We start from the raw sequence: 15,590 nt of genomic DNA on the forward strand, positions 1-15,590 counted from the left end.
TTTTTTTGGTTTTAGATGTCATTTTTTTTTCATTAAGAGATGGCATTTAAAAAAATTATCAGTAACATGACATTTAATGTTAAGAGATGGCATTTTTATATTTAAGAGATGACATTTTTTATATTAAGAGATGACATTTTTGTTCATTGAGACATGAAATGTTTTTATATTTAAGAGATGACTTTTTTTATTTAGAGGTTACATTTTTTTGGTTTTAGATGTCATTTTTTGTTCATTAAGAAATGTCATTTAAAAAATTATTAGTAACATGGCATTTAATAATTAGAGATGGTATTTTTGTATTTAAGAGATGACATTTTTTATATTAAGAGATGACATTTTTGTTCATTGAGACATGAATTTTTTTTATATTTAAGAGATGATATTTTTTATATTAAGAGGTGACATGTTTTTGGTTTTAGATGGCATTTTTTGTTCATTATGAGATGTCATTTCTATAGTAAGAGATGACATTTCATTTTTTGTTCATTAAGAGATGGCATTTTTATATTAAGAGATGGCATTTTTTGTTATTAGATGACATTTTTTTGTTCATTAAGAGATGGTATTTTATACTCCCTCCGTTCCAAAATATAGCGCGTCCTCGGTTTCCGTGCTTCAACTTTGACCATTAATTTAATCAACAAGACCGACTGCGGCGGGCGAAAAAATTATACCAATGAATTCGTATTCAGAAAAAGTTTTTAATTATATAATTTTTGATCCCGTCGCAGTCGGTCTCGTGGGTTAAATTTATGGTCAAAGTTGAACCTCGAAAAGCGTGGGCGCGCTATATTTTGGAACGGAGGGAGTATATTTTAAGAGATAGCGTTTTTTATATTAAGAGATGACATTATTGTTCATTAAGAGATGTCATTTTTTATATTTAAGAGATGACATTTTTATATTAAGAGATGATAGTTTTTTAGATGCCATTTTTATATTAAGAGATGACATTTTTATTTATTAAGAAATGACCTTTTAATTATTCAGATATAACATTTTTATTTATTAAGAGATGATATTTTAGTTATTAAGAGATGTCATTTTTATTAAAAGAGATGGCATTTTTAGTTATTAAATAGATGAAATTTATTTTTTAAGAGATGGCATTTTTGTTCATTAAGAGATGGTACTTTTTATCATGGCTTTTTTTCTTTCTTTTGTTTATTAAGAGATGGCAATTTTTTTTCTTTTCCTTTTCTAGATGATATTTTTTGTTTATTAAGAGAGCGTGCTCTTTTTTGTTAATGACATTTTAATCCCGAGGATGGCAGTTTTAAAGTTTTTTAGCTAGGCATATTTCATTTTTGTAGTTCATACAACCTTTTATAATCATACTCATTGTATTTTTATAAAACTAGAGAGATGTCATTTTAATAGTCAACTTTATAGCCTACCTTACTCTACGAATGACTATAGATGACATGGCAAATTTATATAGATTAACTGGCTATACTATCATCCATACTCTCAACTTCCTCCTTGTTCCATTGGGCCCTATGATGGCAATGCGTGTCCCCATGTTGATGTGTTGGAGTCCGTGTAGCTGAACCTGAAGTCGATTTGTAAGAGCGGTGCCCCGCTGTTTGCCAGCTTACTTGCTGGCCTTCGACAACTCTTGGCCTTTCACCTTGTCCCGAGCAGCCTTGCTACATATTTTCCTCTCTGCTTGTAACTGCTAATCGTACACCTTGGCCTTTTTGTGCGCCTCCTTCCTCGTCTGCTCGTACGCGCTCTCAAAATCATGGAGGTTGCCACACTAGAGGTGGAGGTTCTCGTCGTGCAAATGTATGATGTCGTGGCAGACGGTGTTGAGCCAGTCCCGACCGTGGGACAGGACGACCAGCGTCATTGTTGTTCCACTGCGAGCACAGGGTACTGCTCCAGACAGAGCACTGTATTTCAATTCGCTTTTAGGCGACTGAAGCTTATCCGGTCGACGGTCACGGGGTGATTGCTGAAGCAGATTCATTTGAAGCTTGCGCGGGACCAACGGAGGCTTGGAATAGTGCGGCTGCATTGATCATTCATATATTGTCGAGGAACCTGTAACTTCCGCAGTTCTCCGAGGAGTCCTCGTTTTGGTCTGGCTAACCAAGTTGTTAATGGGATTTCCAGAAATTTTGGTCTATATGAATTGAAACTAGATCAGTCTAAGTTTTGCCATCTTTGGCAGTCCAAGTTCTCAGAGTCCAGATTCCGCACCAATTAAAGAAGGGACATTAAACAACGCCTACGTTATCAATAACAAAGCCTTGTAAAAACAAAATACTCTGCAGGTAATATAGTGTACTTGCTAGGGCACAGGAGGTGCGAACTCAACTGACAGGCGCGGTGCCCCTTTAAATTTAAATTCAGAAGCACCGGCCAGGTGTCTGGCACACACACTGACAGGCGCCGGCTGAACATTTGAACATTTTTTTTGACAAAAGGCCTAAACGTATCACACAATGACCGCGTCAGATCTTCTCCAAAAGATTTACTGAAACCACGCAGGTCTAGCCCCCAGGCCATTCTCCATGGCCATATCCTCCTTGTCGGCCTCTCGGATACGCTGGACTCATGGCACCAGGTCCGCACACTCCTTCATTCTTCTGGGCCTAGAGAACCTGACCATGTTGATGTAGCTCGCCGATCCAAGACCAAACGCATAGATAGAATGGCCGGTTTTGCCAGTATGTTACGCTGTTCTTGCACTCGCAACCAGGCTTGCAGTAGCTACTGATCTTGTAGTGTTGATATCCTGCTTTGGAAGAGCAAATACTCCTTACTCAGTTTCATACCCATTCAAACCAGAGTTTGAAAATAGTCTACTTTAATTGGTTGCCAGGGAAAACAAATAAAGAGTGGTTTATGTCAGCTACGAACAGCAAGGTAAAACAGAAAATAAAAAGAGACTAAACTAAGTGGAGCGGTGTTTGAAAAGTAAAGCGTTCTCGAGGGTTCCAGAGTCATCGCCACAAGCAAGTATGATAGGCACAACACATGTGAAAGTATAGTTCTAGATTCGTATTACTAATCCACTTGAATATGATTATGTGTGGACGGAGGCAAGTAAAAATATGTGCATACATGCAGCAACCACGTATCACGCGACTTACTATCGTTGTTTCCCGCGCCGGTTTTCACAATGGTGATTAAGGGTTTTCCCTTGAACACGGCATAAGCTTTAGGGTTCTTCGTTACTCTCTATTGCAGTGATCAGGGAATGGGGGACATAAGTATCGTCACCATAAACCTCCCAAAACCAACCGCCACACCAATAGCAATTCCCTCAAATCCTGAAATGACTAATGTTGAGTGATCAACCTTCACAACACCATGAGGAAATCAACGCAACACATAAAAAGAGGATGACTAGATCGCCCATAGACATTAAGTTCAAATCATGCAAGGGTTCAACCATATCCTCGAGAACTAATGCAGCTACTCAGACTTGAAAGGGGTAAACATAGAAGGGAGAGGCGTGATAGAAGCTGACACCGAGTCGGTGAAGGGGAAGTCAAGGCGTTGCCAATGGACATTACATCAGTGGAGATGGCACGGGCCCAAAGGCCGCTGCGACGCGGTGGCGGAACCTCCATTTCCTTGTTCTTTTCTTGTCCCTTCTTCTATGGATGTGATCTTTGAACAGCAATGGAGATGGAGGCCGTGTATATGCCGGCGGCTAGGGTTGGAGGTGTATATATAGGAGGCCTCCTCAAGTCTCCCCATTGATATAGCTCCTCCACTTTGATCCAAGGGCTATAGATGAGCCAAATCCAATCTCAATACCTCTCTTGGGGGCCAAGGAAGTCGTGAAAACAATCGGGGACGAACTCCACCAAGAATTGCGTCTGATCTGGGCAATTTTGCAGCTTTCTAGGCCTGGTACGACCGTGCGTAGTCGTACCTAGTGTCATCTTTTGTTCTAAACCCTTTTTTAGTAAAACGGCCGCCATTTCTTTATATGAACTCCAAGTTTGACATTCTTGGGCTCGTTGAATTTGCATGGATGACGTCGATGCACCTGTAGTGCTTTTTTTGAACATCAGTACAGACACAAACGCTCATATACACGCACATACACTCACCCCTATGAACGCACACACGCACACCATACCCCTACGAGCACCTCCGAAAGACTGAGCCGGCATATCATCTTGAGATTTACGAAGTCACCGTAAGCGCCTCGTTGTCGACGGGAACGTCTGCTCCCGCTGAATGTGCATCGCTGGAAATGCTGAAATAAATCCAGGAATTAATGCGAGCACCAGGATTTGAACCCTGGTGGGCTGGGGATACCACATTCCCTCTAACCATCCAACCACAGGTTGGTTCTATGCACATGTAGTGTCGGATCTTTAATTTCAGCACTTTAAACAATATATTTTGACACTCTAAAATGCCTATTTCTGGTTCTTGGAAGTACTCAGTATGGATCTCAACCTTGGCATTGTCATCGTGCTTGGTGTAATCAGACGGCTTTGCACGCTGCAATCAAACATCTGGGAAGGTGACCGGTCGAGGCTTTCACCGGTCAACCGGCGCCTAGTGCTGCCCATAAAATTATCTTTTTATACACCAAGTTTGACGATACCCCCTATAAGCTTAATATCATTATATCAAATAGAGTATGCTCTAGTACCTTCCAGCAAAATATATAAATATACTAACAAACAGTATATACATGCTATAATACATGTCAAAGCGGCATAAATTAATTTTGAGGAATGTGATTCCATCTCTTTTAGTTTGTTTGGATCTGGAGAGATTTTAATTTAGTTACTGTCAATGCTTAAACTATGTTTCGACATCTAACATAATTTCTATAAACACATACATTTATATATTACCAAAATTATATTTGCGTTAAATAGAAGGAACACTATAGTTCAATAGTATCAACACAACCGGTAGGTGAATTTGCTAGAAACAGTTTGAAACACATTGTTAATACTATCTCTATAACCAAATATAAGACATTTTCCAGTTCAATTGAACTGCAAAAGCATCTTATATTTAGTTATAGATGTAGTATCTCTACTCCTATTGGAGCATATGGTAGTCTCCGCCGGTCAATTTTCGTCCCATCAGAGACGGATTTTTTCGTCCTCGATCCCACCTCAAGCATCCCCTCGATTCCCCCTCCGCCCTCGAACCAGGAAATAAAAATCGGTATGCTCCCACTATATCTAGTGCTAAAGCCTCCGGTTGATCGAAAAAACTTGCACCTGAAAAAAACTACAAAAAAAAACCTACGAAAATTAGCCAGACCCTCCAACGCCGACGGGAACGAGGCTCCCCTCGATCTCAAACGGCGCTAGGGTTCCCAGCCGCCACAATCCCCTCGATCCCAAATCCCGCTTCCTCACATCCCTGCCGCCGACCAGGCCCTCCCTGCCGGTGCGCATCGCCATGTTGTGCGCGATGTTGCCCCCGGCGCTGTCGCCGACCAGGAGCAGCCGCGTCAGGTCGGTGCGGCGCGACAGCCAGGGCTCCGTCCCAAACCGCGCGCTCCTGAGCACCCACCGGAGCGCCGTCCACGCGTCGTCGTAGGCCGTCGGGAGGGGGTGCTCCAGCGAGAGGTGGTAGTCCACCGACACGATGAGCGCCCCGACCTTCTACACGAGCGCGTTGAGGTACCGCTGCTACGTCGGCGAGAAGGCAGACTCCGTGATGAACCCGCCGCCGTGGTAGAACACGACCAGCGGCAGCCTGTTGCCGTGCCCGCTCCTCGTGCCGTTGTCGAGGCTCGGTGGGTAGAGGCGGACGGCCAGTCCCGCGGAGGCGTCGACGACCACGTCCTTGGAGGCCACGCCGGTGGCGGGGTCGACGGAGGCCGGCACGATGTCCGTGTTGGGGAACGTTGCAGACAATAAAAAAATTCTACACTTCACCAAGATCAATCTATGGAATTCATCTAGCAACGAGAGAGAGGAGTGCATCTACATACCCTTGTAGATCACGAGCGGAAGCGTTCAAGAGAACGGGGTTGAGGGAGTCGTACTCGTCGTGATCCAAATCACCGATGATCCTAGTGCTGAACGGACAACACCTCCGCGTTCAACACACGTACGGTTGGGGAAGACGTCTCCTCCTTCTTGATCCAGCAAGGGGGAAGGAGAGGTTGATGGAGATCCAGCAGCACGACAGCGTGGTGGTGGAAGCAGCAGTGATCTCGGCAGGGCTTCGCCAAGCTCAGCGAGAGGGAGAGGTGGTACGGGGGGAGAGGGAGGCGCCAGGGACTAGGGTGTGGCTACCCTCCCTCCCCCCTCTTTATATAGGGGGCCTAGGGGGTGCACCGGCCCTGGAGATCCCATCTCCAAGGGGGGCGGCGGCCTAGGGGGGGGACTTGCCCCCCAAGTCAAGTGGGGCGCCCCCCACCCCTAGGGTTTCCAACCCTAGGCGCAGGGGAGGCCCAAGGGGGGCGCACCAGCCCACCAGGGGCTGGTTCCCTTCCCCTTTCAGCCCATGTGGCCCTCCGGGATAGGTGGCCCCACCCGATGGACCATCGGGACCCTTCCGGTGGTCCCGGTACAATACCGGTGACCCCCGAAACTTTCCCGGTGGCCGAAACTGGACTTCCTATATAGAATTCTTTACCTCCAGACCATTCCGGGACTCCTCGTGACGTCCGGGATCTCATCCGGGACTCCGAACAACTTTCGGGTTTCCACATACTAATATCTCTACAACCCTAGCGTCACCGAACCTTAAGTGTGTAGACCCTACGGGTTCGGGAGACATGCAGACATGACCGAGACGACTCTCCGGTCAATAACCAACAGCGGGATCTGGATACCCATGTTGGCTCCCACATGTTCCACGATGATCTCATCGGATGAACCACGATGTCGAGGATTCGAGTAACTCCGTATACAATTCCCTTCGTCAATCGGTACGTTACTTGCCCGGGATTAGATCGTCCGTATCCCAATACCTCGTTCAATCTCGTTGCTGGCAAGTCACTTTACTCGTACCGTAATGCATGATCCCATGATCAAACACTTGGTCACTTTGAGCTCATTATGATGATGCATTACAGAGTGGGCCAAGAGATACCTCTCCATCATATGGAGTGACAAATCCCAGTCTCGATCCGTGTCAACCCAACAGATACTTTCGGGGATACCCGTAGTATACCTTTATAGTCACCCAGTTACGTTGTGACGTTTGGTACACCCAAAACACTCCTACGGTATCCGGGAGTTACACGATCTCATGGTCTAAGGAAAAGATACTTGACATAGGAAAAGCTCTAGCAAACGAACTACACGATCTTGTGCTATGCTTAGGATTGGGTCTTGTCCATCACATCATTCTCCTAATGATGTGATCCTGTTATCAATGACATCCAATGTCCATAGTCAGGAAACCACGACTATCTATTGATCAACGAGTTAGTCAACTAGAGGCTTACTAGGGACATGTTGTGGTCTATGTATTCACACATGTATTACGATTTCCGGATAACACAATTATAGCATGAATAATAGACAATTATCATGAACAAGAAAATATAATAACAATCATTTTATTATTGCCTCTAGGGCATATTTCCAACAGTCTCCCACTTGCACTAGAGTCAATAATCTAGTTACATTGTGATGAATCGAACACCCATAGAGTTCTGGTGTTGATCATGTTTTGCTCGCGGAAGAGGTTTAGTCAACGGATCTGCGACATTCATATCTGTATGTACTTTGCAAATATCTATGTCTTCATCTTGAACATTTTCACGGATGGAGTTGAAGCGACGCTTGATGTGTGCGGTCTTCTTGTGAAACCTGGGCTCCTTGGCAAGGGCAATAGCTCCAGTGTTGTCACAGAAGAGAGTGATCGGCCCCGATGCATTGGGTATGACTCCTAGGTCGGTGATGAACTCCTTCATCCATATTGCTTCATGCGCTGCCTCCGAGGCTGCCATGTACTCCGCTTCACATGTAGATCCCGCCATGACGCTTTGCTTGCAACTGCACCAGCTTACTGCCCCTCCATTCAAAATATACATGTATCCGGTTTGTGACTTAGAGTCATCCAGATCTGTGTCGAAGCTATCTGTATGTACTTTGCAAATATCTATGTCTCCATCTTGAACATTTTCACGGATGGAGTTGAAACGACGCTTGATGTGCCTGGTCTATGAGTTCATCTAGCAATGAGAGAGAGGATTTCATCTACATACCCTTGTAGATCGAGCGGAAGCGTTCAAGAGAACGGGGTTGAGGGAGTCGTACTCGTCGTGATCCAAATCATCGATGATCCTAGTGCTGAACGGACAGCACCTCCGCGTTCAACACACGTACGGTTGGGGAAGACGTATCCTCCTTCTTGATCCAACAAGGGGGAAGGAGAGGTTGATGGAGATCCAATAGCACGACGGCGTGGTGGTGGATGCAGCAGGAATCCCGGCAGGGCTTCGCCAAGCGTCTGCGAGAGGGAGAGGTGTAGCAGGGGGGAAGGGAGGCGCCAAGTGCATGGGTGCGGCTGCCCTCCCTCCCCCTTTATATAGAGCCCCTAGGGGGGCGTGCCGGCCCTAGGAGATGGGATCTCCAAGGGGGGCGGCGGCCAGGGGAGTGGCTTGCCCCCCAAGTCAGGTGGAGCGCCCCCCACCCCTAGGGTTTCCAACCCTAGGCGCAGGGGGCCCAAGGGGGGCGCACCAGCCCACCAGGGGCTGGTTCCCCTCCCACTTCAGCCCATGGGGCCCTCCGGGATAGGTGGCCCCACCCAGTGGACCCCCGGAACCCTTCCGGTGGTCCCGGTACAATACCGGTGACCCCCGAAACTTTCCCGATGGCCAAAACCTGACTTTCTATATATAATTCTTTACCTCCGTACCATTCCGGAACTCCTCGTGACGTACGGGATCTCATCTGGGACTCCGAACAACTTTCGGTTTGCTGCATACTAATATCTCTACAACCCTAGCGTCACGGAACCTTAAGTGTGTAGACCCTACGGGTTCGGGAGACACGTAGACATGACCGAGACGGCTCTCCGGTCAATAACCAACAGCGGGATCTGGATACCCATAGTCAGGAAACCATGACTATCAGTTGATCAACGAGCTAGTCAACTAGAGGCTCACTAGGGACATGTTGTGGTCTATGTACTCACACATGTATTATGATTTCCGGATAACACAATTATAGCATGAATAACAGACGATTATCATGAACAAGGAAATATAATAATAATCTTTTATTATTACCTCTCGGGCATATTTCCAACAGTATCCCACTTGCACTAGAGTCAATAATCTAGTTACATTGTGATGAATCGAACACCCATAGAGTTCTGGTGTTGATCCTGTTTTGCTTGTGGAAGAGGTTTAGTCAAGGGATCTGCAACATTCAGATCCGTATGCACTTTGCAAATATCTATGTCTCCATCTTGAACATTTTCACGGATGGAGTTGAAACGACGCTTGATGTGCCTGGTCTTCTTGTGGAACCTGGGCTCCTTGGCTAGGGCAATAGCTCCAGTGTTGTCACAGAAGAGAGTGATCGGCCCGACGCATTGGGTATGACTCCTAGGTCGGTGATGAACTCCTTCATCCATATTGCTTCATCCGCTGCCTCCGAGGTTGCCATGTACTCCGCTTCACATGTAGATCCCGCCACGACGCTCTGCTTGCAACTGCACCAGCTTACTGCTTCGCGATTCAACATATACACGTATCCGGTTTGTGACTTAGAGTCATCTAGATCTGTGTTGAAGCTAGCGTCGACGTAACCCTTTACGACGAGCTCTTCGTCACCTCCATAAACGAGAAACATATCCTTAGTCCTTTTCAGGTACTTCAGGATATTCTTGACCGCTGTCCAGTGTTCCTTGCCGGGATTACTTTGGTACTTTCCTACCAAACTTACGGCAAGGCTAACATCAGGTCTGGTACACAGCATGGCATACATAAATGACCCTATGGCTGAGGCATAGGGGATGACACTCATCTCTTCTATATCTTCTGCCGTGGTCGGGCATTGAGCCGAGCTCAATGTCACACCTTGCAATATAGGCAAGAACCCTTTCTTGGACTGATCCATATTGAACTTCTTCAATATCTTATCAAGGTATGTGCTTTGTGAAAGACCTATGAGGCGTCTCGATCTATCCCTATAGATCTTGATGCCTAATATGTAAGCAGCTTCTCCAAGGTCCTTCATTGAAAAACACTTATTAAAGTAGGCCTTAATGCTGTCCAAAAGTTCTATATCATTTCCCATCAAAAGTATGTCATCTACATATAATATGAGAAATGCTACAGAGCTCCCACTCACTTTCTTGTAAACGCAGGCTTCTCCATAAGTCTGCATAAACCCAAACGCTTTGATCATCTCATCAAAGCGGATGTTCCAACTCTGAGATGCTTGCACTAGCTCATAAATGGATCGCTGGAGCTTGCATACCTTGTTAGCATTCTTAGGATCGACAAAACCTTCCGGCTTCATCATATACAGTTCTTCCTTAAGATAGCCGTTAAGGAATGCCGTTTTGACGTCCATATGCCATATCTCATAATCATAGTATGCGGCAATTGCTAACATGATTCAGACAGACTTCAGCTACGCTACGGGAGAGAAAGTCTCATCGTAGTCAACCCCTTGAACTTGCCGATAACCCTTAGCAACAAGTCGAGCTTTATAGATGGTAACATTACCATCCACGTCCGTCTTCTTCTTAAAGATCCATTTGTTTTCTATCGGTCGCCGATCATCGGGCAAGTCCGTCAAAGTCCATACTTTGTTTTCATACATGGATCCTATCTCGGATTGCATGGCTTCAAACCATTTGTTGGAATCTGGATCCGCCATCGCTTCTTCATAGTTTGAAGGTTCACCGTTGTCTAACAACATGATTTCCAGGACAGGGTTGCCATACCACTCTGGTGTGGAACGTGTCCTTGTGGACCTAAGAAGTTCAATAGCAACTTGATCTGAAGTACCTTGATCATCATCATTAATTTCCTCTCCAGTCGGTGGAGGCACCACAGGAACATTTTCCTGAGCTGTACTACTTTCCGGTTCAAGAGGTAGTACTTCATCGAGTTCTACTTTCCTCCCACTTACTCCTTTCGAGAGAAACTCTTTCTCCAGAAAGGATCTGTTCTTGGCAACAAAGATCTTGCCTTCGGATCTAAGGTAGAAGGTATACCCAATAGTTTCCTTGGGGTATCCTATGAAGACGCATTTTTCCGACTTGGGTTCGAGCTTTTCAGGTTGAAGTTTCTTGACATAAGCATCGCATCCCCAAACTTTTAGAAACGACATCTTAGGTTTCTTCCCAAACCATAATTCATACGGTGTCGTCTCAACGGATTTAGACAGTGCCCTATTTAAAGTGAATGTAGCTGTCTCTAGAGCGTATCCCCAAAATGATAGCGGTAAATCGGTAAGAGACATCATAGATCGCACCATATCCAATAGAGTGCGATTATGACGTTCGGACACACCGTTACGCTGAGGTTTTCCAGGCGGCATGAGTTGTGAAACAATTCCACATTTTCTTAAGTGCGTACCAAATTCGTGACTTAAATATTCTCCTCCATGATCTGATCGTAAGAACTTTATCTTTCGGTCACGTTGATTCTCTACCTCATTCTGAAATTCCTTGAACTTTTCAAAGGTCTCAGACTTGTGTTTCATCAAGTAGACATACCCATATCTACTTAAGTCATCAGTGAGAGTGAGAACATAATCAATATCCTCCACGAGCCTCAACGCTCATTGGACCGCACACATCAATATGTATGATTTCCAATAAGTTGCTTGCTCGCTCCATTATTCCGGAGAACGGAGTCTTGGTCATTTTGCCCATGAGGCATGGTTCGCTTGTGTCAAATGATTCATAATCGAGAGACTCTAAAAGTCCATCAACATGGAGCTTCTTCATGCGCTTGACATCAATGTGACCAAGGCGGCAGTGCCACAAGTATGTGGGACTATCGTTATCAACCTTACATCTTTTGGTATTCACATTATGAATATGTGTAACATTATGTTCGAGATTCACTAAGAATAAACCATTGACCAGCGGGGCATGACCATAAAACATATCTCTCATATAAATAGAACAACCATTATTCTCAGATTTAAATGAGTAGCCATCTCGCATTAAACGAGATCCAGATACAATGTTCATGCTCAAAGCTGGCACTAAATAACAATTATTGAGGTTTAAAACTAATCCCGTAGGTAAATGTAGAGGTAGCGTGCCGACGGCGATCACATCGACCTTGGAACCATTCCCGACGCGCATCGTCACCTCGTCCTTCGCCAGTCTCCGCTTATTCCGCAGCTCCTGCTTTGAGTTACAAATATGAGCAACGACACCGGTATCAAATACCCAGGAGCTACTACGAGCACTGGTAAGGTACACATCAATTACATGTATATCACATATACCTTTAGTGTTGCCGGCCTTCTTGTCCGCTAAGTATTTGGGTTAGTTCCGCTTCCAGTGACCCTTCCCTTTGCAATAAAAGCACTCAGTCTCACGCTTGGGTCCATTCTTTGACTTCTTCCCGGCAACTGGCTTACCGGGCGCGGCAACATCCTTGCCGTCCTTCTTGAAGTTCTTCTTACCCTTGCCCTTCTTGAACTTAGTGGTTTTATTGACCATCAACACTTGATGTTCCTTTTTGATTTCTACCTCGGCTGACTTCAGCATTGAAAATACTTCAGGAATAGTTTTCACCATCCCCTGCATATTGTACTTCATCACAAAGCTCTTGTAGCTCGGGGGAGCGACTGAAGGATTCTGTCAATGACCGCCTCGTTCGGGAGGTTAATGTCCAGTTGGGACAAGCGTTTGTGCAACCCAGACATTTTGAGTATGTGCTCACTGACAGAACTATTTTCCTCCATCTTACAACTATAGAACTTGTCGGAGACTTCATATCTCTCGACCCGGGCATGAGCTTGGAAAACCATTTTCAGCTCCTCGAACATCTCATATGCTCCGTGTTGCTCAAAACGCTTTTGGAGCCCCAGTTCTAAGCTGTAAAGCATGCCGCACTGAACGAGGGAGTAATCATCAGCATGTGACTGCCAAGCGTTCATAACGTCTTGGTTCTCTGGGATGGGTGCTTCACCTAGCGGTCCTTCTAGGACATATGCTTTCTTGGCAGCTATGAGGATGATCCTCAGGTTTCGGACCCAGTCCGTATAGTTGCTGCCATCATCTTTCAGCTTGGTTTTCTCTAGGAACGCGTTGAAGTTCATGTTGACATGAGCGTTGGCCATTTGATCTACAAGACATTTTGTAAAGATTTTGGACTAACTTCATGATAATTAAGTTCATCTAATCAAATTATTTAATGAACTCCCACTCAGATTAGACATCCCTCTAGTCATCTAAGTGTTACATGATCCGAGTCGACTAGGCCGTGTCCGATCATCATGTGAGACGGACTAGTCATCATCGGTGAACATCTCCATGTTGATCGTATCTTCCATATGACTCATGTTCAACCTTTCAGTCTCTGTGTTCCGAGGCCATGTTTGTACATGCTAGGCTCGTCAAGTTAACCTAAGTGTTTTAAATGTGTAAATCTGTCTTACACCCGTTGTATGTGAACGTTGGAATCTATCACACCCGATCATCACGTGGTGCTTCGAAACAACAAACTTTCGCAACCGCGCACAGTTAGGGGGAACACTTTCTTGAAATTATTATGAGGGATCATCTTATTTACTACCGTCGTTCTAAGTAAACAAGATGCAAAAACATGATAAACATCACATGCAATCAAATAGTAGTGACATGATATGGCCAATATCATATAGCTCCTTTGATCTCCATCTTCGGGGCTCCATGATCATCTTCGTCACCGGCATGACACCATGATCTCCATCATCATGATCTCCATCATCGTGTCTCCATGAAGTTGCTCGCCAACTATTACTTCTACTACTATGGCTAATGGTTTAGCAATAAAGTAAAGTAATTACATGGCGTTAATTCATTAACACGCAGGTCATACAATAATTAAGACAACTCCTATGGCTCCTACCGGTTGTCATACTCATCGACATGCAAGTTGTGATTCCTATTACAAGAACATGATCTCATACATCACATATATATCATTCATCACAACTTCTGGCCATATCACATCACAAGGCAATTGCTGCAAACACAAGTTAGACGTCCTCTAATTGTTGTTGCATCTTTTACGTGGCTGCAATAGGGTTCTAGCAAGAACGTTTTCTTACCTACGTGAAAGCCACAACGTGATTTGTCAACTTCTATTTACCCTTCATAAGGACCCTTTTCATCGAATCCGCTCCAACTAAGGTGGGAGAGACAGACAGCCACTAGCCACCTTATGCAACTAGTGCATGTCAGTCGGTGGAACCTATCTCACGTAAGCGTACGTGTAAGGTCAGTCCGGGCCGCTTCATCCCACAATACCGCTGAAGCAAAATAAGACTAGTAGTGGCAAGAAAGTTGACAACATCTACGACCACAACAAATTTGTGTTCTACTCGTGCAAAGAGAACTACGCATAGACCTAGCTCATGATGCCACTGTTGGGGAACGTTGCAGAAAATAAAAAATTTCCTACGGTTTCACCAAGATCAATCTATGAGTTCATCTAGCAACAAGAGGGGAGTGCATCTACATACCCTTGTAGATCGAGCGGAAGCGTTCAAGAGAACGGGGTTGAGGGAGTCGTACTCGTCGTGATCCAAATCACCGATGATCCTAGTGCTGAATGGACAGCACCTCCGTGTTCAACACACGTACGGTTGGGGAAGACGTCTCCTCCTTCTTGATCCAGCAAGGGGGAAGGAGAGGTTGATGGAGATCCAGCAGCACGACGGCGTGGTGGTGGATGCAGCAGGGATCCCGGCAGGGCTTCGCCAAGCGTCTGCGAGAGGGATAGGTGTAGGAGGGGGGAAAGGAGACGCCAAGTGCATGGGTGTGGCTGCCCTCCCTCCCCCCTTTATATAGAGCCCCTAGGGGGGGCGCCGGCCTAGGAGATGGGACCTCCAAGGGGGGGCGGCGGCCAGGGGGGTGGCTTGCCCCCCAAGCCAGGTGGAGGCGCCCCCCACCCCTAGGGTTTCCAACCCTAGGCGCAGGAGGGGCAAGAGGGGCGCACCAGCCCACCAGGGGCTGGTCCCCCTCCCACTTCAGCCCATGGGGCCCTTCGGGATAGGTGGCCCCACCCGGTGGACCCCCGGGACCCTTCCGGTGGTCCCGGTACAATATCGGTGACCCCGGAAACTTTCCCGATGGCCGAAACCTGACTTCCTATATATAATTCTTTACCTCTGTACCATTCCAGAACTCCTCGTGACATCTGGGATCTCATCCGGGACTCCGAACAACTTTCGGTTTGCTGCATACTAATATCTCTACAACCCTAGCGTCACCGAACCTTAAGTGTGTAGACCCTACGGGTTCGGGAGACACGTAGACATGACCGAGACGGCTCTCCGGTCAATAACCAACAGCGGGATCTGGATATCCATGTTGGATCCCCCATGCTCCTCGATGATCTCATCGGATGAACCACGATGTCGAGGATTGAAGCAACCCCGTATACAATTCCCTTTGTCAATCGGTACGTTACTTGCCCGAGATTCGATCGTTGGTAT

The sequence above is a fragment of the Triticum dicoccoides genome, chromosome 1B, assembly GCF_002162155.2.
Source record: "Triticum dicoccoides isolate Atlit2015 ecotype Zavitan chromosome 1B, WEW_v2.0, whole genome shotgun sequence".
NCBI classification, from domain to species: domain Eukaryota; kingdom Viridiplantae; phylum Streptophyta; class Magnoliopsida; order Poales; family Poaceae; genus Triticum; species Triticum dicoccoides.